Consider the following 24,342-nt stretch of genomic DNA (forward strand, 5'->3'; position numbering starts at 1 on the left):
TACAAAAGACATTCACAAACAAAATAAGCATTGGTAAACTCAAAAGATAATTAATCAATGCTAGACCTCTTTGCTTTGCCAGTGATGGTTGTAATAATATTAAAATGATTCTTATTGGGTAGTATCCACAATTGAAAAACATGATATTGCTGGCATTACTGTGAGTGTGTTGAATAGATTGTATATCCAGGTGATATGCACAAAAAGAAGTGACTCAACTCCATTCCTTGACATTCATTCATGATACCTGTTTAAATCGCGGGCTCTGGAACTAGGGGTACTCGAGGTAGTGCAGCACTCCAAAACACTTGAAAGGTTTTTAGATGGGGAATGAACAATGAATGGCCCCTCAAAGTGTTTTTCTTCTGGCAAACTTTTTTTGTAAAAAAAAAAAAAAAAGAAAAAGCACTGTCAAATTTCCCATATGCTTTAGCGAAGTGACGTTATAGGACAGCACCCCCTACTTGAAACATCGTTCCATCACCATTGCTCCATTTGTGCACAGAAGACATTGTGTACATTCGTTCTCTCCAATGAGCCAGACGCTTGCTTGCAGTGTGCCGGATATTCCATATGTGGCTCGTGCCCCTCCCACGTGCCTCCAGTCCGTGGGTTGACTGGCAGCAGGTGGGCGGCGTGGCTAAAGTTATCTGCGTGCTTCAGGCCTGCTCTGGAGGGGGCAACAGCTGAGCACATTCTAGGCATTCTGGGTGGCTGCCACGCAGCAGGGAAGGGCAGGGTGAGAGGACGCACGGGGGCCCAGATATTCACGTGCCCATCACCTGCTCTGTCTCTGCCATTCACAATGCTCCCAGCACCAAGCGGAAGTCTGCCTCCAAGGGGTTGGTGATGTGGTGGCTGCGTCGTGCGTCGCAGGGCCAGCAGTAGACTCACTGTGTATGTGTTGTTTGTGTTAATTACATCCATTTGGCACTTTTGTGTTAGGGAGGGATAATGAACCCATGAGGTTGGCAAAATGGGAATTAACGCCTTGTAGACTGTTTGAGCGCAGGCAACAGTGTTCTATTGAGACTCAAAGTAGGCCCCTAGTAAAGAGCAGCCCTGGGCTGCTGTTTACTCGACTCAGCATCAACTAAGCTATGTTAAATAAACAGGCAAGGCCTTAGTGAAAGATTCATTGTTGGTAAAGAAAGGAACAAACTATGGAGTCATGTACAACTTGACAATAGAAACACTTTTAATTTTAGAGACATCTTGCAGCAGAAGTTTAAAACGTGACAGTCTCTTAAAAATTAAAAACGTGTATCTAATTAACATGCAGAACGTTTTCACCTTAATACATCAGATTATACCAATGCATTGAGAAGCATTAATTTAAAAGGGATCGTTTTCATACATGAATTAGTTTTCCCACCCTGACAGCAATGCCAATAGCGGACTAAAGAGGTGCGTAAGTTGTTATGCGCACTTTTTGGGTGGCCTGGGTTCCTATTATACATGAACAACATTATAATTTATTACATAAAACACAGGAGAAAGTTTTATACAGCGTACATCGGGCTGTCACTTATTTTGAGGTCCTCTTTTATGCGATGATGAAGAAATAGGAGGGAAAGTGAAATAAAACAATTGCCTAGGATCACACAATTTGGGAAAGTGGGGAAGCCGTAATCAATCCCTGGTTTTCTGGTTTCACGTTGAATTCAGCCACTAGATGTATATGCTCTGCTTCCCCTACTCCCACTTTACCGCTAATGCCCCCCAGGTCCTGTGTGTGCGTGGGGGGGCATCCATCCAGTCTGCAGATATCTGCACCGTTGTCCTCTTCGAGGTGGTTAGAAACTTCGTATACATACGGGTATTTTTGCGGTGACTGTGGCACTTTTCTGTAGGGTTGGCGCCACCTGCTTGTTCCGGCTGTTGTTTGGTTACTTCTAATTTAATTTTGACACGTCGTTTGCTCATGCCGCCTAGAAGCCTTCAGCAGGTGCTCAGTCCGCGTTTTTTTGGCATTTCTCCGCTTCGTGTCCAGTTCTTTCCCAAATTCAACAGGTTCCACAGCACTGGCGCCGTCCTCGGGGGCAGCATCTGCTACAGTCGTCATTTTACAAGACAGGGGGGCCGGCACTGTTTCCTGCTCCCGTAAACCTGGCGAGCGTCCTACGGCTCCAGCAGCCGAGGTCCAAAGCTACCAGACAGCGAAATAAATGCTTGTCGGCATCATCAATGCATTCAAATTCTAATTCTAATGACAGACGTTCCGTGAATGGTATTTGTGGGAGCGAGCGTGCAGTTACTACATTAAAGTCCAACGTGGTTCAGACCCATCCACGGACACACGTCTCTGCAGACTGACCACTTGTAACTCACGATACAACATGGGGAATAGCACTGAAATGCTATTGTGTAATGTGTAATGTGTTGCAATGTGTAGGAGCACAACTTTTTGTAGGTACAGCACTTAAAGACGCCAACAGGATTGGAGCCTGAGGGCTAATGTATATTCACGAGGCCAGGACCCAGTAGGCAAAGTGACCTTGGCACCAGGGTCTTGGGCATCGTGGTTCTAGTCTTGAGCTCTCATGTTGCAAATAAGTACATTCAGGGATTTGTCACCTTGCTCACTTTAAATAAATCAATTCTATGAACGTACCAGTTGATTATGGTTTGCAAAAGGTAATCTACGAGCTGCAAACAGAATCCCTGGCAAGTTTGCCAAATCCCTATTTGACTAGCTACTCAAGTCCAGGTGTCCCCGTTGTATTCTGGGACTTGTAGTCTTGTTTATACAATTATGAATCCGTGACTACAAATCCCAGATTGCAAAGAAGAAAACCGTGGCAGTAGCAGCTAGTCTGATGGAACTGGGAAACATGGCAACTATGCATACAGGGTGTCCTGAACAAAAACAAGAATACAATACAATGCCTGTCGAGCTGGAACCATGCTCTGAGAGTCAGGACTGGAACCCTGATTCTAAAAAGTAAGGGGCATATTTGTGAGCCCCTTGTGCCACCGTTGTGTCAGTTAATGTGACGTCACTCATATATATATATATATATATATATATATATATATATATATATATATATATATATAGAGTAAGGCAAGGCAGCACAAATTGCAGTGTTGCCTTACTCTGTGCAAAGGAGGCATTCCATTGACGTTGTGACGGGTGTTCCAACGCAACACCCATGGATTTTGACGCATCCCCAGATGTACAAGAGCTTGCAAACCTGGAGTTGCACCAAAACCTTACACCTCCCAGGAGAGGCGCAACTAGGAGAAAGATCTTACTTTCTCCTCGTTTTTCCCTTTCTAAGTGTGCTGCATTCCGCAGCACATATAGAAAGAGGAAAAAGCCTCCCAGGACTGTTTTTGTGCAGGAAGGTGTTCCTTCCTACACAAAAACAATCCTCCATGCAATGCAGAGTGCCTGCGTTGGCACCAGGCAACGCATTGTGTACCAGCCCAGAGGGAAAAGACAGTACTGTGCCGCATGCTATAGATACGACACATTCCTGCCCTGCACCAAATCCCCATAAATATGTACCTAAATGTAAGGCTACAATGATGACTCCTAAGTAATGTTTGGAAGGAGAAGGCAGATTTATTACAGTAAAAGCATATCAAATAAGTAAAGTTCCTATCAAATGATCATTTGCAGCTTTCAGGGTTGTTTGAACCACCACGGGTTGGTGGTGGTGGTTGGGGGGGGGGGGGGGGGGGTCTGTGAGTTCCTGCACCACCACGCGTTGCTTCGGCTTTGCTTGGTCACTCAGGGCTGGTAGGCGGCCTCTGTGCATACTGATTATTAATGTGTGAGGCTTGGAGGAGACGGGGAAAGGAGTGACTTTTGCGTTCACACTAGTCAATAGAATGTGGAATTGTGACAATTGTGGAATTGTGACAAAAATGTGACAACTGTGGAATTGTCACAAAAGGAGAACGTTTCTTTAAAGTCGGAAATGTGCTTTATATGCTGCCTACACCAGGCAGTACCAAACCATTGCAGCTTTAGATCTGAAGAAATGGTTTGATATAAGCCACTTTCCAGAAGGCTTTTTTTACTGACTTGTTCCTCAGATTGTTCTACTCGGAATGTCTTTGCACTAGTTAAGTATGTCGGTGGGATTTACACGGACGGCAGAAGACCTGTGTCTTGTGCAAATTAATACGGTCACAGTTTACTTCTACTTCACATTAGAGTGCATGTCTCCCCATTTTGTTCTTGTCATATTGTTGAAGTTGTAGTGAGTTTTCAAGCTCTGCGTCTGTTTTTTGTAAAATTAAGGTTTTGGAGAGAGCAACATAAAAAAAAAACAGATCTGCATTTTTCCTACAGCCAAAACATGTTGCTGTAGAACACGTCATGTGCCTTACCCTGTATTCGTGTTCTTGTCATGTGTTTCACATGACCCCTTTCTCCAGGCATCTTTTTACCAAATTTTCACAAGATATTTATAGTCATGTAAAAGGGGTTGTTCACCAATTAGAGGGTCCACCACCTAATTTATTTTCTATTTATTTCTTTGATTTGCCTTTGTGTCACCTAGCCCACTCTGCTCCTGCTTCTGAGAAGGCAGGACAAATGTCTAGGACATTGTGACAAGGCTTAATTTTAGCAGGGGAGCCACAGGTTGCCAGAAACAGGTGGGTTTTCCAACGTCACTTGAGATTTAGAAAACGTTCTTCAAGTCAGAGGAGGACGGGAGAGAATTCATGAAGGTGGCATCTTAAGGACAGAGGATATTTACGTGGTTTAGGGAGACCATATTGTGTGAAGGCTAAAAGGAGTCTTTTGAGGCCCTGCTGTCCATTTCTTATTTATGGATCTGATTTGTACCAAACCAATATGTTGCCTTGTGAAAAGCTTGTTCCCAGAGATGGGGTAACCCAACGGTGCAAGGTTCCCTGGTCCTGATCGATGTGACTTCTCCGGGTCCACGGTACTCTTGTTGGAGCCTGGTCTCTTCTTCAGTCGGGTGTGGTTGATGCAACGCGGTGCATTCCAAAAGCCTCCATGAGAAGGCCTTCACCAGGGTGGGCGTTCCTGAAATATGACGAGTTAGGCACATTTCTAAGATGTGGATTGCGGGTGTTATGTAGTCCTTGCTCTGGTACTTTGATGGTTTTCCCCACATGTTTTTGGGGTTGGACGTAGTCTGGCAACCAGCTTGATGTTAAGCTCTGTATTTTTTTTTGGGGGAGCGGGCTGCATTTAGAAGCCATTTTCATTTGATACTCTAGACCCTTGCTTTCAAAGGCTATATGGATAAATCAAACAATTTAAATGCTATCCTTTTCTCCATCGGGAGCAAGAGGAGTTCTTTAGGGCTGGGAGAATATGGTCACTGAGAGCCAGAGGAGCTTTTTCAAGGCAAAAGGGCTGCGGTGACAGGGAGCTGGAAGTTTTTTTTTTTTAAGTTCGAGGGGGTCTGCTCGCAGGAAGCCAGAGGAACACTTTAAAGGACCAGGGATGTTGTCTTTCAGAGCCAAAGGAGCTCTATCAAGGCTGAAGGGATGTGGTCACAAGTAGCCGAAGGAGCTCTTTTAAGATTGATGTGATGTGCTCACACAGGAAGTCTTTCAAAGCTGAGAGACTGTTGGTACTGAGAGCTAGAAGAGCTCTCTCAAGGCAAGAGGCATGTGGTCTTAGGGAGTTGGAGAAGTTCTTTCAAGGCAGAGGAATTTAACGGACAGCATTTGTCTGTAATTTTAGCCTTTCACCTAAAGGACAAGGAATGGCAGGGCAAAATTACGGCAGATCACTTTCCCCAGCTGGATTGAAAGGCAGGGAGTCTCCTGTGCTCCGAGGGAGGGAGGGGCAGACAGATAACAAAAGGCCTTCTTGCCAGAGTGTCTCCTTCCCTAAAGAAATGCAAATGTGCGCTACTGGTAAATCTGCAAATGCAAAGGGGCTTGGAAACTTGCATTCATTTTCATCACAGGAGTCACTTGAAGCTTTCTGATGACAAGGTGTTCCAAGGTGAGCTGTGGAGTGTGTGGTTTTACTGGACTGTTATAAAAAAATGTTAGTACTAGGTATAAACTGTATATTATTCAAATCTGTATTTTAGAAGGACTTTTTTTTAACCAAAATGTATTGGCGCATTTTGTAGCAGCCTATATTATGATGTGTATAATGCATGTTTGAAATAAGGATTTACACATTCACAGTTCTTTCAGGGATCTCGGTACCTCATAGTACTAACAAACATTGGCAAAGTCAATGGGTCTCGTCTACGCAAGAGTTATTGGCTTTGCCAATGTGTTTTAGCCATGTTATAAACCAGAGTGGCTGCTGTTCATGGCTAAAAGTTAGTGACATAGTGGTGTGGAGTGGAGTAGAGTGGCACAGGAGCAGTGGCGTAGAGCCCAGAGGTGCAGAGTACAGTGCAGTGGGGTACAGTGCAGATGCTTAGAGTTCATTGGCATAGAATGCAGTGGTTTAGGGTGCAGTGGCACGGAGTGGCGTGGGGCAGAGTAGAGTGGCATAGAGTGCAGTGGAATAGAGTGGCATACAATAGAGTGACAGAGAGTGCAGTAGTGTAGAGTGGTGCAGTGGCATAGAGTGCAGAGTAGACTTGTGTGGCAGAGAGTACAGTGGAGTAGTGTGGTGTGGTGTGGAGTATAGTGTTGTAGAGTGCAGTTGCATAGAGTGGAGTGATGCAGGGTAGAGTGGCATAGAGTGCAGTGGCGTAGAATGCAGTAGTACAGAGTAGATGGGTGTGCAGTACAGTGGCAGAGAGTGCAATGTTGCAGAATAGAGTGTTAGTGCAGTGATGTAGAGTGGCACAGAGAGCAGTGGCGTAGAGTACAGTGGTGCAAAGTAGAGGGCAGTGGCATAGAGTGACATAGGGTAGAGTAGCATAGAGTGCAGTGGAGAAGAGTGGCATACAATAGAGTGGCAGAGAGTGCAGTAATGCAGAGTGGTGCAGTGTCATAGTCCAGAGTAGACTCACGTGGCATAGAGTGCAGTGGTGTAGAGTGGAGTATTGTAGAGTGGTGTAGTGCATAGTGCCCAGAGTGCAGTGGTGTAGAGTGCAGCGATATACAGTGCAGTGGCATACAATGCAGTACAGTGGTGTAGAGTGCAGTGTTGCAGAGTAGAGTGTCAGTGAAATGGTGTAGAGTGGTACAGAGAACAGTGGCATAGAGTACAGTGGTGCAGAGTAAAGGGCAGTGGAATACAGTGCAGTTGTATAGAGTGCAGTGGCATGGGGCAGAGTAGAGTGGCATAGGGTGCAGTGGAATAGAGTGTATTGGTGCAGAATGTAGTAGTACAGAGTGGAGTGGTGTAGAGTATAGTGGCGGCCAGTGCAGTGTTGCAGAGTAGTGTGTCGGTGTGCAGTGGCGTAGAGTGCATTGAACTAGAGTGCAGTGGTCAGAGTGGCGTAGAGTGCAGTGGAGTAGAATGGATTGTTTCAGAGTAGAGTGCAGTTGCATAGAGTGGAGATCTGCAGGGTAGAGTGCAGTGGCATACAATGCAGTGGCACAGAGTGCAGTGGCATAAAGTAGATTGTTTCACAGTAGAGTGAAGTGGCTTAGAGTGGAGAGGTGCAGGGTAGAGTAGAGTAGAGTTGCGTACAGTGGTATAGAGTGTGATTGCATAGAGTAAAGTGGTGTAGAGTGCCGTGGCATAGAGTGCAGAGCTGCAGAGTAGATTAGAGTGACGCACAGTGTATTGACGTAGAGTGCATTGGCATATAGTTTGAGTGGTACAGAGCAGAGTAGAGAGGCATATTGTGAAGTAGCATAGAGTGCAGTGGCATAATGTGGAGTGGTTCAGAATGGAGAAGAGTGCAGTGCAGTGGCATGGAGTGGTGTAAAATGGGGTGATGCAGAGTAGGGTGCAGTGGTGTGGAGTGGTGCGGAGCAGAGTGGAGTATGCATGGTGTGGTAACACACTGCCATTACAGACAACACATTTTTGATTGAAATGACCATTACATTTGCACAGACATACAGTTTTTCAAATCAAACTATACTGTGCACAGACGATGATATGTGGAAATGCAATGGTTTATTTTAATCATATAAAGGTATTTGTTTCCAGCACAGTTCAAAATTAACAAAAATGGGCTTCATTTGTACTCCTAATTCTGATATATTCTGAAGTTTATTTAAATGTTGTCATGTGATAGAAAAAACTCTTTCCTAACCCCAGTATCCAGCAAGATGGTTCGCATAAATCCTCTCACTTTGAAGTCAGAGAAAGAAAAGTAAACACTAAGTTCCCACCGAAGATAGACCCTGACATTTGACTTTGTTCTTGGAATGCACAGCAAATGTGATGAGATAAGAACGAGATTTACAGGCCTGTTTACAGCAAGGGAGCACTTGAAAGGGTACTGTAAATACGGTTTAGGCAAGAGAAGGGACAAACTCAAGCTGCATAGCCTAAAACAAATAAAGCCAGCAAATTGAAAACAACAAAATGTGAGTTACAAACCACAAGGCCAATGGTAAGCAACAGGCAGAATGTTTTACCATGGAAGCTCTATGAATGTACTTAAAGTGACAGCCGTGGGATACTTTGTGGGGGAAGTCCAGTATCTTAGTCCAGTCCATATCTGCCAGAGGTTTGGCCACATTAATCACCCAGGTAGTATGACGAGAAGACCTGGAGTGGTTTCCATGTTGCAGGAAAGTTCTGTATACCCATTCTATCAGTTTGCCATCAGTTTGCCATCAGTTCCTATGGTGTAGACCTTCTGGCACACCCCTTGTAGGGTTAGTGCTAGGTGGCAGACATGAAATAGGGCATTTAATGATTTTTTAAGGTGGTTGTAAGTAAGGAGTTGACCGGTGTGAAGATGGTAGTCTGCCACAAGGGTTTGGAAATTTAGTAGCTCGCTGTCCAGAAACAAATCCCCCAATTTTAAGACACCTGCAGCAAGCCACTGAGTGAGTGTCTCTGAGTACAGCCGTCCTGTGCGAGTGGGAAGGCCTAGCAAAGATAGTGCAGGAGCTCAGGGTTTCTGTGTCAGTAAGTTTACAGGTTCTAACAAGGCAAGAGAAAGCTGTGCATGATAACCCCAGATGGTGATCAGTAGGAAACAATGAGCAGTGCATTAAACCTTCCTTAAATGTGTTTAATGATAAACCCCATCTCATGCAGGGAGGTGGGCAGAAAGCCAGCGAGCCACCCATTGGATCTTTGCATCTGAATAATAGCATTTTAAGTCCAGAAGACTTAATCCACCCGCAGTCATGGGTAGCTTTACAGTGGAAAGAGCTACCCGACGGTGCCACAGTGACCAAATCAGATGTGTGGCATGTCTGAAGAAAGAATAAAGGACAAGCAGGAGAAGGTTTGAAAAATAATACTATCATTGAGGAAGCACGCCATCTTCACTAGTGCCACGTGGCCCACTACAGAAAGCAGAAAAGAAGACCAAAAAGCAAACTGGGTTTGGAGGAACCGAGACCCTCTGCAGAGATTTCCATCCTGCAAATCAGTGGGAGAATGGTAGATATTAATCACTAGGTATCAAAAGGTAACTGGTTCCCAGTTCAATCTGAGATCTAATTGTACACAAAGGGGGAAAAGAAGTGCCATATGTTAAAGAAACACTAATTACATTTTAATATTTTTACTTTTTGTTGTGCAATTTACATCCCAAGTATTTTAAAGATTCTATATGTACTTGTCACTTAGGGATAACCCAGATCACTAGTTTGGCTTTTGCTCAATTTCAAAACCATTTAAAGACATGGACAAAGCGGTCAATTGCCTTGCACAACCTTGCAAGGGAACTGGCCCCTGCTCACCCTTCAGAAGCACGAACAGCGGACCATTGCACCAGAAGAGTTTGCCAAGGTGGATGGGTGTTGCTTGTTCAACCACTTGACAGTGCCTCTTCTGTTTTTCCTCCTGTGTTCAGAGACAACTCTCCAGGTACCCAGTACCTTCCGATAGTCTTGATGGACCCATCTTGTCTGATTTTAGGAATTGTCCCACCTTGTTCTTCACTTCCTTATTTATCCAGTTCTTAGCAACAACCCTTTGTATCACTTGCCGTGGATCTCCCATTTGATCTCAATTTCATCCTCCTCTTTTATTAACTTTGATTCGGTGTCCGGGCTCCCATTTCTGAGATAAATGTAGTGTCCCAGACATACACTCTAGTGCTGTGAGACTACAGACAAGTTGTGGGTACCTCACATCCTGACATTAGGTGTGAGACTGTCGCCCACACCATCTGCCCTGCCTCATTAATTTTTTTTTAGGTTGAAAGTCCATGGGCGGTTGGGGTGAACCAGATGTTTTGTTCAATTTGTTTAAACTAGCATATGGTTAATTACCTTAATGTTTCCCTAACTGTTTGTCAGGGGTTTTAAAATGTTCACAAACATAATCAAAATGTTGCTGTTTCTTTCTCTTCAAGAAAGATTGGGTAGATCTGGATAGGGGGATGGCCTTGAGACAGTGCTGAAGGGCATTAATTTACTACTGAACAAGGACGTAATGTGACACCTGAATTTAGCATACCAGGAGGCAATCACAAAAAGACCCCCGTGAATGGTGCTACGTTTAAAAAAGAGTAAATAAATGCACTGACAACATAGTGAGGCATGGCCACTCTTGGTGTGTCTGTAAAACTGACATTTGTTCTTGAATTTTTGTCCTGAATTTTATACAGTCCTGTCCAGAATTTGCCTCAATATTAGGTGGTCACCCTAGTGGGGAGTAATTTCACGAATTGGCTACTCCCTTGGTGTGGGTGGCGGGCCTGCTTGACTCGTGACTGACCTCGCCCTGCCCTACCGGCCTTTCAGAGGACTCGGCCTATTGGGAGGGCTCCAGATTCCCCCCATAGGATACCCACCCTGACAGCATACCGCCGTGCCAAGCCTTTAAAATAAGCAGTGATTCACGCGCCTTCTCATCTCCAGTTCACGTTTGAGATAAAATCATCAAACGCCTTCTCGGTGGGCAGCGGGCCATCTGCGCCTGGGGAAGCAACGCACGACTTGTTTCCAGAATGTTCTGCGCCAAATGGAACGAATGAGGCTTAGACTGCCTGAGTCAGGGGATGAAAATGAAATGCGTGTGGTGGGTCCAGTTTGCTTTAAATGTTCAAAATATTTCTTACTTTTACATAATAACGTTTTTGAAGAGGACTCTTGCAAGATGAGCCCGGGCACAGACACATTTGTGGTACACGAATGCCCACGCCTGAACACGGGGGCAGTGCAGGGAGACGTTCCCCCACAGCGGGGGCATAGCTACCAAGGTGAGGCAGGAGTAGTAGCACCGGGACCCGGCTGCGTGAAGGCCTACTGCACCCCAGTTATAGCTGCCCAGCTAGGGAGTAGGGAGTTTCCCTCCTTGCAACAGGATCCTTGGAAGCCTTGATACGTCACTGCCCCACACCCCTCTGACGTTGTAGCTTAAGTGACTTATCTCGTGTACCACATTCTACCACCGCTTGCGGTTCAATGCTTGGCCTCTCAGCTGAGCCCAGACACTGCCCTGGCAATCTGTGATAAAGGCTGTTGATGGCACTTTGTAGGAGGAATGTTGCACCCACTGGCCATGGTCACTACTCCCTCCAGGTGACTTCGAACTGGTGGCCCGGAAGTGGTGAACGTTTCGAACACAAGATGTTCAGTCTCATAGTCCCACACAGTGCTTCAGTGGCCAATCAGGGCCTGCCTCTAGTGGTATCTACAATCCAAGCCAGTACTGTAGACACTCATGTTGCCTTGTGAAAACGCAAACTGGAAAAAACATATTTTGCAAAAACATACATTCCAAAATATAGGCTGCCACAACCTGGACCTTAAATCTGTACATTATAAAAATGTGGATCTGCGCTCAAATCCTAAATCCAGCAAAACTCACTTGAAAAACTAAGATTGTAGTTTAACCTATTTTTTTTTTTTTTTTTTTTTAAGGTTTAGATTTCAGACTTCTCTAATATAGAACAGGTAGTCAGAGGGCACGTCCGTTTGTGATTGAATGGTGTATACTTCTCTGAAACGAGGCATCCTCTATCCTCCCTACCTTTCTGTTTAAGAGCACTTGCAGAAACCTCTGTCAGCCCACAGTGTTCAATAAATCCACCATAAAATGCTGTGCTTCTGACTCTTGGAACTTCTTCAAAGTTTTTTAAACTGATTGGAACGCCTCTTCCTCTACAGACGGAAACGTTCTTGTCTCAATAATCGAACCTGAACGAAGCATTCGTAAGCTATTTGTGGGCGTGAACACTCAGACGTCTCCTTAAAGACGTCTGATTGTTTCCATGAAGCAATACAGAAATTACAATTTCAGACATTGCATTTTCCAAGATGTTCTGCTGGCAGTCGTCCATTTTGTTTGCTATGGTTTAACCACTAACACGCAGAGCCATCTTCTTCAGCCCTATCTGTGGATTAGAGGTAAGCAAGATTTGTAGCCACATTTGTAAATGAGGGATAACACGGCGTCCGTCACATACTGACAGAAGTCCCATCTGCCTTCCTCTCTGTTCTGCCCCCTCATTTAGGGGGCGCAGGAATGTGACTTTCCCAGTGGCAAAGTCCCAGCAGAGCCTTTTAGTCATCTGATGCTGATTGAAATGGCTTCTGAGAGGCCACCCAATTTGAGGTGACCTCTCCCCATTGCAATTTCTGCCTGCATCTTTTCTTTCTGGCCCCCACGTAAGCCATGTCGGTCCTGGACCAAAACACTTTGCAAATGTCACCCATGTGCTGGCTAAAAAAGTCCCAATGTGCTAGCCACATTGGTTTTGTTATTTGAGACTATGGATGCTGCTTTAGGGTTCTGTTCTCAGAAATAAAATGTAAAATGTCCGCCAGGCCAGCATAACAGGGTGAACCTGTCATCATGTTTGCTTTTTACCGCCACCGCCATCTCCTGTAGCAGCTACTGCCTTCTATACAGGCAGTGGTTTCGGGGGAAATTGTCCTCCAGTAAAGTGGACAACTCTAAATCAGACGGCTCAACTGCAGCCGGTGAGCTGGTCGACCCATCAAACTTCATATCACCATCTTAGTAACCTGCCTCAAATTTCATGTTAGATTTCTATAATAAATGCTGTACGTCATAAGGATATTGTAAGTCACTGAGGTGTTCATGGATGAATATACGAATAAGGCCGAAGGCAGAGTTGTTGCTTCTTGTTGCTGATGTTAGAGATCCAAGACTGGTTGAGGAGAACTGTTCTTTTTTCCTTCACACTAGAGGGCACTTAAATGATGATGCCCAAGTAGGATGTGACGTGTGTTGTTTGTGCTCCTGTTCAAATGAGGCCTGGCCCTGGAATGTGGATTGTCACCTCTGAGGCAGACAAGAGTGATTTGCATGTGGATGGTCCCTAACTGTATGTGCGCAGTGCGAAACAAACCATCAGATTTTAATGTAACCAGAATAATAACACGTGGGTGACACTAGCCAAATCATTCAGTTTATCACATTTTCCTTTGTCAATGATATTTTCTTCATGTAGTTATTCATAAATCAGTGTATTCTTTTCATTGCTATTACAATAACGAAAGGCCATGCCTAAGACTCCCGCTTTTCGCTATGCCCAAAGTGTGATTGGGAAATCCTAAAAGCCTGCATCATTTAAACCTTCTTTAAGTAACACTGCTCAGGGTATTTGCTCTGGTCTGCATTGGACCTTGCAATTTGATTCTATTCAGTGCGTTAAGCGAAACAGTTGCTGCAATGAGGTCGCTTGACATTGGCATAGAGGGCACTGAGAGGTGCTGTGGAATGGATTTAGGGCAAATGCAGAAACGGCCAGATTTTTAGACTCCTTTGCAAGGGAGACTAATTCTCTACTACAGTGATTCTTAACCTGTGGCCTCCAGACCGCTGGAGGCCTATGAGGCCTACTCCAGGGGTCCACAACTGTTTAGAAAATTAAATTATATTATCAAATTAACAAAGGGCATTTACATGAAGAAAAAAAATGCAAGTTTTAAAATGCTCTGTAAAAGTGAAGGAATTCAAAACTGGGAGCTAAAAATTAATTGGTATCCTTAACTTGAATAGTGAGACCAGCACAATTAAAGCAAACAGAATCTATTATAGTCAATTGAAGCAGCACTAGGATATGCTCTCAAAAAGAGAGCACACACCAGAAGAAAAAAAGACAAAGTGATATGGTACAGTCTAGTATATCATGTTGTCTTTTAGAAATAACAGCACATTTTGAAATGCTCCCACCTTCCCATTAAAATTCGGATTTTTGCATACTTTGTATTTGTGAATTAGATAATTTTTTTCATAATTTGCATGTTTGTTTGATATATATATTTGTTTGTGCATTTCTGTATATTATTTTGAGGTTCAAATTGTAGAAATTGCATAGGCGGGTGTCCCTGGCTTCCAGCAGTGATTTGGTGGGGGCCACAAAAGTCAAAAGTGGCACATCTGCACATAAAGTAGTTCCCTTCAGTGTAGGGGCTACAACTGCTATTTGTGAGACCAAAAAATATTTGTGCTCTCCTCCAGTGATTTTTTATATTGTCAAAGTCCCATCAATTCCCCCAACAGTAAAGTTTTACAAAAACCATGACAAAACAAGCAATAACAAAATCAAAAGTTTGGCAGCGAATGCAGACCTTTTAATCACGTAGCGGCATCAAGATAGGTGTCGAAGGGATGTCAAATAAAGGGAGCAGGATAAAAACAGAACTATGACAGGCCTGGAGCAAGACAGGGATCTGCAGGAAGAAGAAAAGCAACAGGCAGCGGATGGGGGAGGGCAGAAACTAAGAAACCATGAAGAAGAAAAGTAGCAGGTGCTGACTGAGGAAGAGGGAGAAGACAGGAAGCTAGCCAGGAGATGAAAAATTACAGGCAGGGAGCTTTAAGGGTGGAGGAACCAAGATGCGGGCAAACATTAAAAAAGAAGACTTCGGAAGTGCTGTGGAAAAGGAAACAGAATGCAAGACATGAAGAAAAAAGAAAAGCAGAAGACAAGGGCAGGAGAGGTGAAGGGGTAACGGTGTCTTCTCTGTGTCAACAGTAAAGAGAGGATGTAGGCGACACAATGGAGGATAGCAAGAGTGCAATGTAGAATATGATTCCATAGAACAGAAAGAGCAGGTATAACCCTAACCATATGGTCACCAGGAGAAGGGCCTTTGCTTCATCCTAGGCAATGGGAAGCAGATCAGGGGTCGGCGCTCTAATCATTCATCAGTCACACAAGTTATTCCATGAAAGTCAATCTTACCCCAAGACCAGTCTCTTGAAACATCAATCTTACACCTTCAAAAAGGCTTCAGCCTTCTGCAATTTGTCATGCGGCTAAACTTAAATGGAAATACACAACTGCTAAAAAGTTGGAATTACATCAGCATTTGACGGAGACCAATATCTGTTTCAAAATTCTTAGCATTTTGCAGTAGTGCCTGTGGAGTAAGCCCTTGGCATGGCTTGCACATTAGACCTTAACCACTCTAACTCAGAATTCCTCTCGCATCTCCACTTCTCCGCCTCTTCCTGACAATATACCAAACTTTTCAAAGCAGCCAAAAATATATAACAACAGGTTCAACATATAGGCTCCTACACAAGAGCTTATCAACCCAATCTTATGTGCTCTCTCCTCATAGCCTTTTCAAGAAGTCCCTTGGTGTGTCCCGTTGAGTGAAGTTCTATGCTTTCACCTTGAATGATAGTTTATATCATGGCAAGACAGTGCACTGAGGGTTGTGTACTGGCGTCTCACACAGTGACCTTTATCTGTATACGTTTCTGAGCACAAGTCCATCACAACTCTATTGATCTTCAGGGAAACTCCTCTCTGCAATATCGCTGCCACTTGGAACTTTCTCCTGTCAACTAAATCTCTTGGGATCACATGACAGGCTCCATTCCTCCCTCATGTTAATTGCTTGACATCTGACAATTTCCATTAGGTGATGACCATCCTTCCATTTTGAAAATCAGGTCTAGACGTTTGCAAATGTAACTCAAGAGTTATTTTCTATTTCCCACCAAAACCCCAAGCAACGCTTTTCTTCTTTGGTGCATTTGTAAAAGAGTAGCTGCCAGAACTTCAATTCCCCATTAAGTAGGACTTGCACACATGGGTGGCCTAGCTGTTCACACTCAATGCAAGCTGAGCGCAGAGACAGAGCCTGCTTAGTTTGATTCAGACAGACACCTCACTATACCCAACTGAAAGCACTTGTACCAAACTATTTATCAGGAAATAAATTTATTAGGGAAGTGCGACTCCCCAAACACCCCTCCCCCTGAAGCTACACCCCTGGGTGAGTGCTTTAAGTAAACTTCTTCTTAGAAGGTGTTTAATCAAAATGGCGTAATTCAGGCATTAAGGAACAGAGCTAGAATGTATCAGATGAAGACCACAACATATTTTTAACACTACAGGGGCATAGAAACAGACAGAATGGCCGCCCAGCAGGCTCTAAGTTGTCATCTTTTCTTTGGATCTTTTTAAAGGAAATCTCATCTGCTAGAGAATATCACTTCTGAAAACCCAGCCCAGGCAGAGAACGTATCTGTCTAGCAATTTAACTGAAAATGTCTTGGTAGGTGAACCTGGAAATGAAGAACTAGCTGTTGTTGTATATCATGAAATGTTAGAATAGCAGTCGTGAAAATAGCATGCATTGGGCATAGGGGCATCTAATTTCAATGGTGATGATGCTGATCTTAAAATGGATAATACTAATAGCAATAATAATAAATAATGAATAACACCCATTTATGTGCATAGGTGATTGTCTAGGTACATAGACATTGTAACCTCTATATAGCCAGCTCTTGCAAGGGTTTTTTGGAAATCTAAGCATAATACATCTTGGCATTTGGATGCTAACCCTCCCCTGATATTGATGTTACCTTAAGTTACTTGTTGAGTTCTGCCTCCATTTTTACATCTGTTTTTTACTGAATAAGATGCATCAACGGATGGCTAGAGTTGGGTGCTTTTGAGGGTCTGAGTCTGGGGTCATCCGACTATATGGAAACTGTCTTGTATGTATGTGAAATGCACTATCTAATGTCTTCTGATGGATGTTATGGTGTGCTGTGGGACCAGTGTAAATAGTGCATTATGATGTATTCATTGGTCAGGTAATAGATGATTAGTTAAAGCAGTGTACAACATAAGGAACAATACTACATAACCAGCCCTTTCGCATGAGGTAGGGAGAGACAAGACAAACCACTGGTGCTGGTGTTGTATAAACTCCCTGGTGTATCTGTACCAAGCACCTGTGTGTTTGCCATTATGAGGCGAGCCAGAAACCGGGGGCGTAACTCAATTTCCCCCCCCCCGCAGTGCAGTGATGCCCTCTGTCTGGAGTTGTGGAGGTTCCTCCTTCATAGTCCAGTCTCCGTACCTGGACCGTCAACTATGGATCATGAATGCTGGGGGTCAATGTCTTTTTAAGGTTTGCAGACCCTTGAAAGGGTTCATGTACTACATGATGTGGATATATATATTTTTTATTTTAGAACTATCAGGGCTCCCCTTGAGGGCCCACGAACTACGGCCTGTGGGGTCAGCTCATGCTACCCAGCTCCTTATGTGGCCTTTGAATTTTGTTTCTCTGGATGTGGGGACCATGCCCCACATTCTATAATCATTGGCACAAGATAATTTTTTGTTGTTGTGGCCAGCCATTCCGAAAGCTTGGATACACAAACCCAAAGTTGTGTTTCTGAACTCAAAATGGACAAAGAAGGAAAAACTCCCTTATCCAACAGAGTTTATTTTTTAATTTAGTCTGAGGATGGACCTCAAACCTGAACGGATTTAGACAAAACCATGCAAAGGTACTTCTTTGAGCAAAGTTCTACTTTAATGTCAAGTTGGGTGTAATTTCTTTCGGCGTTGTTTTCTGCATTGAAGGACAAAGATTCCTAGGGTGTTAAAATGGGAAATGTCACTGTTTTGACCTTGCCAAACCCAAATAGAATTAACTTTGTTTCGGAACGTTTTGTGCTGATTTATCAAATGCCGCCAACCTTACTACAAAAAGGAGAGGGAATACAAACGAAGTGATAAGCACTCCCCCTTGAAGTCTCACTGGAGCCCACATTCCAAACGTGGCCCGAAAGCCTAGGTGTTCCAGGAATTTATGATGAGTGATGAAGTGTGCTTTAAATGCCTGAGTCCTGACACCAGGCTTCAGAAGAAGGTATTTTCCCAGCTGCTAGTTCTTGGAATTTGAAGCTAAGAGAATCCACATTTTGAAGGAGTAGGCCATGCCACAGGTGGTAGCCGTGGAAGGGGGTTGGGCATTAATGTTTAGTGTATAAGAGAGCCAGATGAATCAACCAATTATTAGCTCTGGGAGTTGTAGTCTGATTTGTTTTCTATTCAGTCTGTTGGACTGATTAACTACAGTACAGTCGCTGGTGAATGAAATAGCTTACAAGACAACTACACAAGCAGTTTGTTTAACAGCACCAAGTGTTGGCTCTCTAGTTAATTTTTTGGGGAAGAAATCCTCTCAATGAGGCAAGATGCCACACAATATATGCCTGTAGCAAAAGACCGATGGAGCGGAATAACACAGTGTAATATAACATAAGTCTTTTGTAAAGCACATTCGCCCATGGGGTGTCTTGGTGCTATGTGACATATCTTTATTGTTATCCAGCTCAATGGCACTTATTTTATCAACCTTGGAAAGATGTATGGCTGACTGGACCCATCAGAACTCAAACTCATGACATGATATCAGACAAACATTTCTCTGTTAGTCACTATGTGGGTGCCTGACTGCATTATTGTCTTTTGAGCTTCAGTGTCTCAATGCCATGAAGAAGGTCCAAAGTGATGTAAGGTGTTTTACCGGTTACAAATATAACACACATAGCCAGTCCTGTGGTGTGCTTGCAACAGTCAGTATCCCTCTTGTGGAAGATGAGCCATTTTTATGTGTGGCATCCCCCAGCAGCTTCCTGTTATAAATGATAGACTTCTGAAGAACCATGTTTAGGGTCAATGGGATTATGCAATTCTGCACCTGTGGTGTTTCCTCATCCTTATGAATTTGCTGTGCTTACCAAATAACCCCTCAACTTCTGCATTGTTTGCATTCTTAAAAAATCATTTACTAGTTCAAATAGATCACATTTTACAAAACAATTACACACAGTGGCAGACCCTTTGGAAAGGGTAACTGGTCACCACTCAGCTACTTATTGTTGTATACAGGAATTAGACCGGTGCTAAGTTGTGAAACTTTGCCAAGAAAGTTTTAATGTGTGTTAAAATGGCAAAATAGAAAAATGATACTGCCACATAGTGCGCTACGTTATGCCACACAATGTACCTTTTTTCCCACATAATTTAGTGAAGCCTGCCAGACAATTTGACCCCCGGTTGCCAAATTATACCAGTGGGCTTGACCATGACCTTAACACTTTGGAATTGTCACAAGTCTACCTGAAACCTCCCCATTGGTTAAAACTGGCTATAGAGCTCAATGCTAGCTGCATTTCTAGCGCCTGGAGTGAAGGAGCTACTAAGACACTTAGGGGTGCTAGCGTTATACTGGGAACTTCTATGACCTTCTAGTTTCTTCTTAGATCATAGTTTGCGGTGTACTAATTTACCTAACTTGTATTTACGTTTTTTCTTTTTCAAAAGTAAAATCTTGATAAGATATTTAAATTATCAAAGGCCATCTTCTGAGTAACACGGTATTTTGAGTTTCTATGCCCTTCCACCTCTGGAGCGAGCCTTGGTTTCTTTTCTTCACTGTGATGATGTACTAAAAGGGAGAAGCAAGCCATTTCAATTGGAGTCCGATAGTACTGTGGCATGGGAACACTAGTGATAAATCGCTATCGCCCTACCAGCTATTGCCCAGTAACCTCTGAGTACCTCAGCACCCCAAGAAAAGGACACAATATTATTATTGTTTTGCTCTTGCTACTGTTGGGCAGTATTTTCGACTCCCCACTCAAGGCTGTAGGAGTATGAAGTCTTAACAGGAGGGATCCCTGTGAGTCTGTGTCCCACTGTCTATATGAGTGTCCCAGGGCCCATGTCCGGGTCAGTGACTGTGCTAGGGTCCGTATCGTTGTATCTGTGTCCACACTCCAGTGTACCTGTGCGACCAACCCACCACTGGCTTCTCCTAGCCCATTTCCTATGGCGTCAACTCAAATGTCGTTGAGATACCAAGGCAAAATAGACACTCCTAATTCCGGACACTATACAGATACCTGTGTCACCTGTTACACCGGAGGACTGCCTCACAGTCATCCAAAACATTTTACTAGTTGCATCATTTCCAAGACAGTGGCCCAAGCCAATGACTAATGAATGATCTGCGATAAACAGAGAGTTAAGGTCGCCCACGAAAACTTAATCCACCAGACTGGGTCTGGCGTCCAGTGGAGATTCCAGTCAAGCTCTACCTAGCCAATCAGACTCTTGGGATTGTGTGATTGGCTCGAAGATGGTGAAGCAGGCAGAGAGGATGAGAGGTTCAGTGGAGCACAGACAAGAAGATGCTCAATGTTATCAAGCTTTGAATCCTAGAACTAGGCCCAGTAATTGGGAAATGTGAAATCTGCAACTGGGCACACGATTTCAAATGTGAAATCTAGAACTGGAGACCGAAGTCCAGGTCTGACTTCTAGAGCTGGAAACAATACATCGGACGTGTTGTGGTCCCCAGGTCTGGAGGCTGTGTGCTAAACATGACATATAATACATATGAGGTAGACACAATCCCCCAGATCAGAGTTCCGGACCAGACACAATGCCTCAGTTCTGTACACAATGCGCACATTGTTCAGTGAATGGGGAAGGGCGAAAATGAGATGCAGCACGTGCCAGGCTCCTCAGAACAGTGTCTCCGGTGGGGGCGTCCCTGTCTTTCCTCCCCAGGAGAAGTCCAGCATTCCTTTCAAACACAAAGCCCCGCGGGCAGCTGCAGAGCCGAGTCTGCCCACAGGGGTCACCGTGGGGGGCAGGTGGATTGGGCCCACCTGCCTCGTTTCAGTCAGCGGAGTACCCGGGAGCAGGTTCAGGGGCGCAGCCGCGTGCAGTTGTCAAGCCTCAAGGCGCGAGGTGGAGTTATGGATCCACAACCCACGCCACCGACCCACCTTACTGGTTCTCCGTTCTGTACAGCGATCTAGCTTGGTTTGCTATATGCATGTCCCATACAAACGTACATTCGGTGGGCTGGAGAGGGCGGTGGCGCGCAAAATCCGAACCAGGCGCAGACTGTGCTCCCTGTGGGGTCTGTGGGTTCAACATGGAGATGTTCCAGTGTGATTGTGTGGGTACACCGTGGGCTGCAGACACTGCCATCCTCATCTAACCATGCATCCAATATCAAACAAAAGGTACTTCTCTTGCATTGCGCCGTTTCTTTTCGCACATTAATGGGGCCATCAGGTCACAATATGTCACAAAATCCAAGCAGACGTTGTGAACCAAAGCAACATCCCACAGTGCTCGTTGTTGGTGATTGTTAGAGATGAGTTGCTGCGTAAAGAAAACTGTCTTCTTTTCACTGCCTGGCCCCTATAAGAATACCTATAGGTATACCTACCCAACATTGCAGTCCTGCTCACTGCCTGGACCCATGGACATTCCAAGACATTCTCTGTCTCATACCGAATCCCTTTACGGTACCTTCTGTGCAGTGAGCTACACACAGCAGAGTCAAGACTTAATACTGCTTTCCCTTACTATAATACCATGTCTAATATATGGCAGCCTGTAATCTCTGCATAAAAGCGCGTCTCTAATTTCCACAGCCGATTTGGGACATCCCAGTCACTTGTAATAAGGAAATGACGCTAGAACTCAACTATAATAGCTTATTAGAGCTGCACTTTTAAAAACGAAATATGGATTTTCCCCCTCCTGCTTTCTTTTTCCAGATGAACAGTGAGAAGCAGAAAGGAAATATTTATGGCAACATGTTTATTTTTTCCACCCTTTAAGTAACTATAGGAAAGATAGAATCGGTCTGCAGGTTTCTACTCATTCTAAGCAGAAGCATTTATTTAAATCTTACTTGTAAACTCATTCTAATATATATTTTTGCAACAAATATCTAACTGCTTTTTGATGTGTTTCATTTTCTACTAGAGATTCTAATGTTATTCTCCATGTTTGCAAATATCCTGTCTCTTTCATATGAAAGCTCACCATAGCAGGGGTCCAAATAGTTTGTGGTAAAGGTTATGTTGTGACCATACAGTCTAGGGAACAGAGCGCCTCCTGCCATACATTATAAGGATAATGCAAGTCACCTCGTATTTCCATGACCTTATAAAGCAATTCAGCCTAGGTAACATGCAAAATCATTATAATGTAGGGCTAGGGATACTTTATCATATTTATATATACATATATATATATTTACATATCATATACTGTGAAAGGCAGACATCTATAGGTTGCTTCACAAACATACACTGATGAGCCCACTAACTGCCACATCCTTCCCTACACCTACTAACGCCTCTCCCCATTTTCCTATCTCCCTTCCCCATACTATCGCCTAAACGTAAGAGATATTTACTAAGGTTCACAAGAGTTTTCAGGAAAGGGCTGTACTTATAGCATGGACATCTTCCATCTGTAATAGTGACTCTGATGTAACCGAGAGGTGACACACCAGCGGGTTAAAACTCGTATACAAATTGATAAAGTGAATGCTGTTACAGCCGATTTGTCTTCTATGTTTTAAAGACGTAATGATCAGTGTTAATATAACCCACTTAAATAATACCTGTTTTGCTACCTCAGAAGGATTAGAGACTGGTTGGGCCCACCAAGATTTACACTTACTCACAGATCGCCTCAGTGGATGCATTAGTTCCCTGAGCTTTTTTATTTTTAACATCCCGCGTGTTAAAAAGAACATCTCCCTGCATTGATTCCCGAACCCTGGTGAGATTGCTCCTCCCTTATTGATATCCAGGATTGTGTATGGATAGATTCCTGATCTCTGGTGAGAATTTTCTGATATCCAGGATTGTGTATGCATAGATTCCTGATCTCCGGTGATAATGCTCCTCCCTTGCTGATATCCAGGATAATGTATGAATTGATCGGCGATCCCAGGTGAGAAGGCCATTCCCATTTGACATCTAGGATTAGGTATGAATTGATTCATGATTTCAGGCTGATGACGTCTCGGATCATGCCCACACTACCACCATCTCCTAGCCAGAATACATCATGAACTTGGGTCCAGTTCACAGTTTCTTCATGGTCCCCAGAAGGCTGGTCCAGGTCTCCGCTCCCTGTACATGTGCTGGCCAGGTGTTCTGTGTGACTCACCACCTATTATAAAGGAGACAAGGGTGAATGACATATGATTCCATGACCAATCTGGCATGTCAGCAATGCCGAACCACAAGAAGACACAGGACTGCTCGGGAACTTTTGCAAGAGTTGTGAGGGTCATGGACATCTGTGGGGGGGCCCCCAGTGATTAACCCAACGACCCATTCACTGCCCACGGCTGGCTGGCCGCATGTTGGTTCCCCAGAGCAACTTATACTGGAAAATAAGATACGTGATTTCAAGGACCAAAGTAGGTTTGTTGTTGATCATAAGCAAATCCACAAGCACCAGTCACCAGGGTACCCCTAGATTTGTGTTTTTGGCTTTTAGTGGCACTTTAGGGCACTTAAGGAAATATAAAATAATAATATAAAAGTCTTCTGCTTCACATCCCTTCCACAATGATGTATTTTAGTATGTGTGATAATGAAAGTCAAATGTTTGTAAATAATATGTTTATTAAGTAACTTGTATCCTGTGTAGAAGGTGGCTCATGAAGCCTTGTTTGCCAGCAATCTTAAAAAGAAAGCATTGACTGCACAACAACAAAATTAAGAATGAGGGTACAAGTTTCCAGCATTATTAGGACATTTTAGCAGTGGTGTGATGTGATCTTCGCTCAATACTTGAGGATGCCTTTGGCCTTGTTTCACCTCTGCTCTTTTCTCATTTCACCAATTTAACCTGCTATGTCATTTCTTTGTTGATGAGGACAGAGCAGACTGACTCCTTCACTTTATCAAACTGGGTGGCCCTTGTTGCATCATCTTTGGTTTACTTATTTGAGTTTATTTGTTGCTGTCATAGCTCTCGCCAGTGTTATGTACATACCACAAGACTATGTTATGTACATATCACAAGACTAAACTACTGTACCAGAAGTAAAGCCACAAATTAGTTCCAGACTCTACCTACCTATGAATGAATAATCAATCAATCAATCAATCAAACATTTGTAAAGCGCACTACTCACCGGCTAGGGTCTCAAGGCACACAGTCCCACACAAAGATGGACAGTAGGAGACCAACCCACATTCCTCGTTGCTCCTCTCCTTGCGTAAGCACAGCCAGGTGGTGAGAAGAACCTCTGGTTGTTGTC

At 43.9% G+C, this 24,342-nt stretch overlaps 1 protein-coding gene across 1 annotated transcript in view; it reads left to right on the forward strand.

The window, feature by feature from the left end:
• CDH15 (cadherin 15) overlaps window positions 1-24,342 on the forward strand; it is a 129,596-nt gene that overhangs the window by 30,797 nt on the left and 74,457 nt on the right. The gene's annotated exons all lie outside the window — the stretch shown is intronic.

Source organism: Pleurodeles waltl, chromosome 12 (assembly GCF_031143425.1).
Source record: "Pleurodeles waltl isolate 20211129_DDA chromosome 12, aPleWal1.hap1.20221129, whole genome shotgun sequence".
In the NCBI taxonomy this organism is placed as follows: Eukaryota; Metazoa; Chordata; class Amphibia; order Caudata; family Salamandridae; genus Pleurodeles; species Pleurodeles waltl.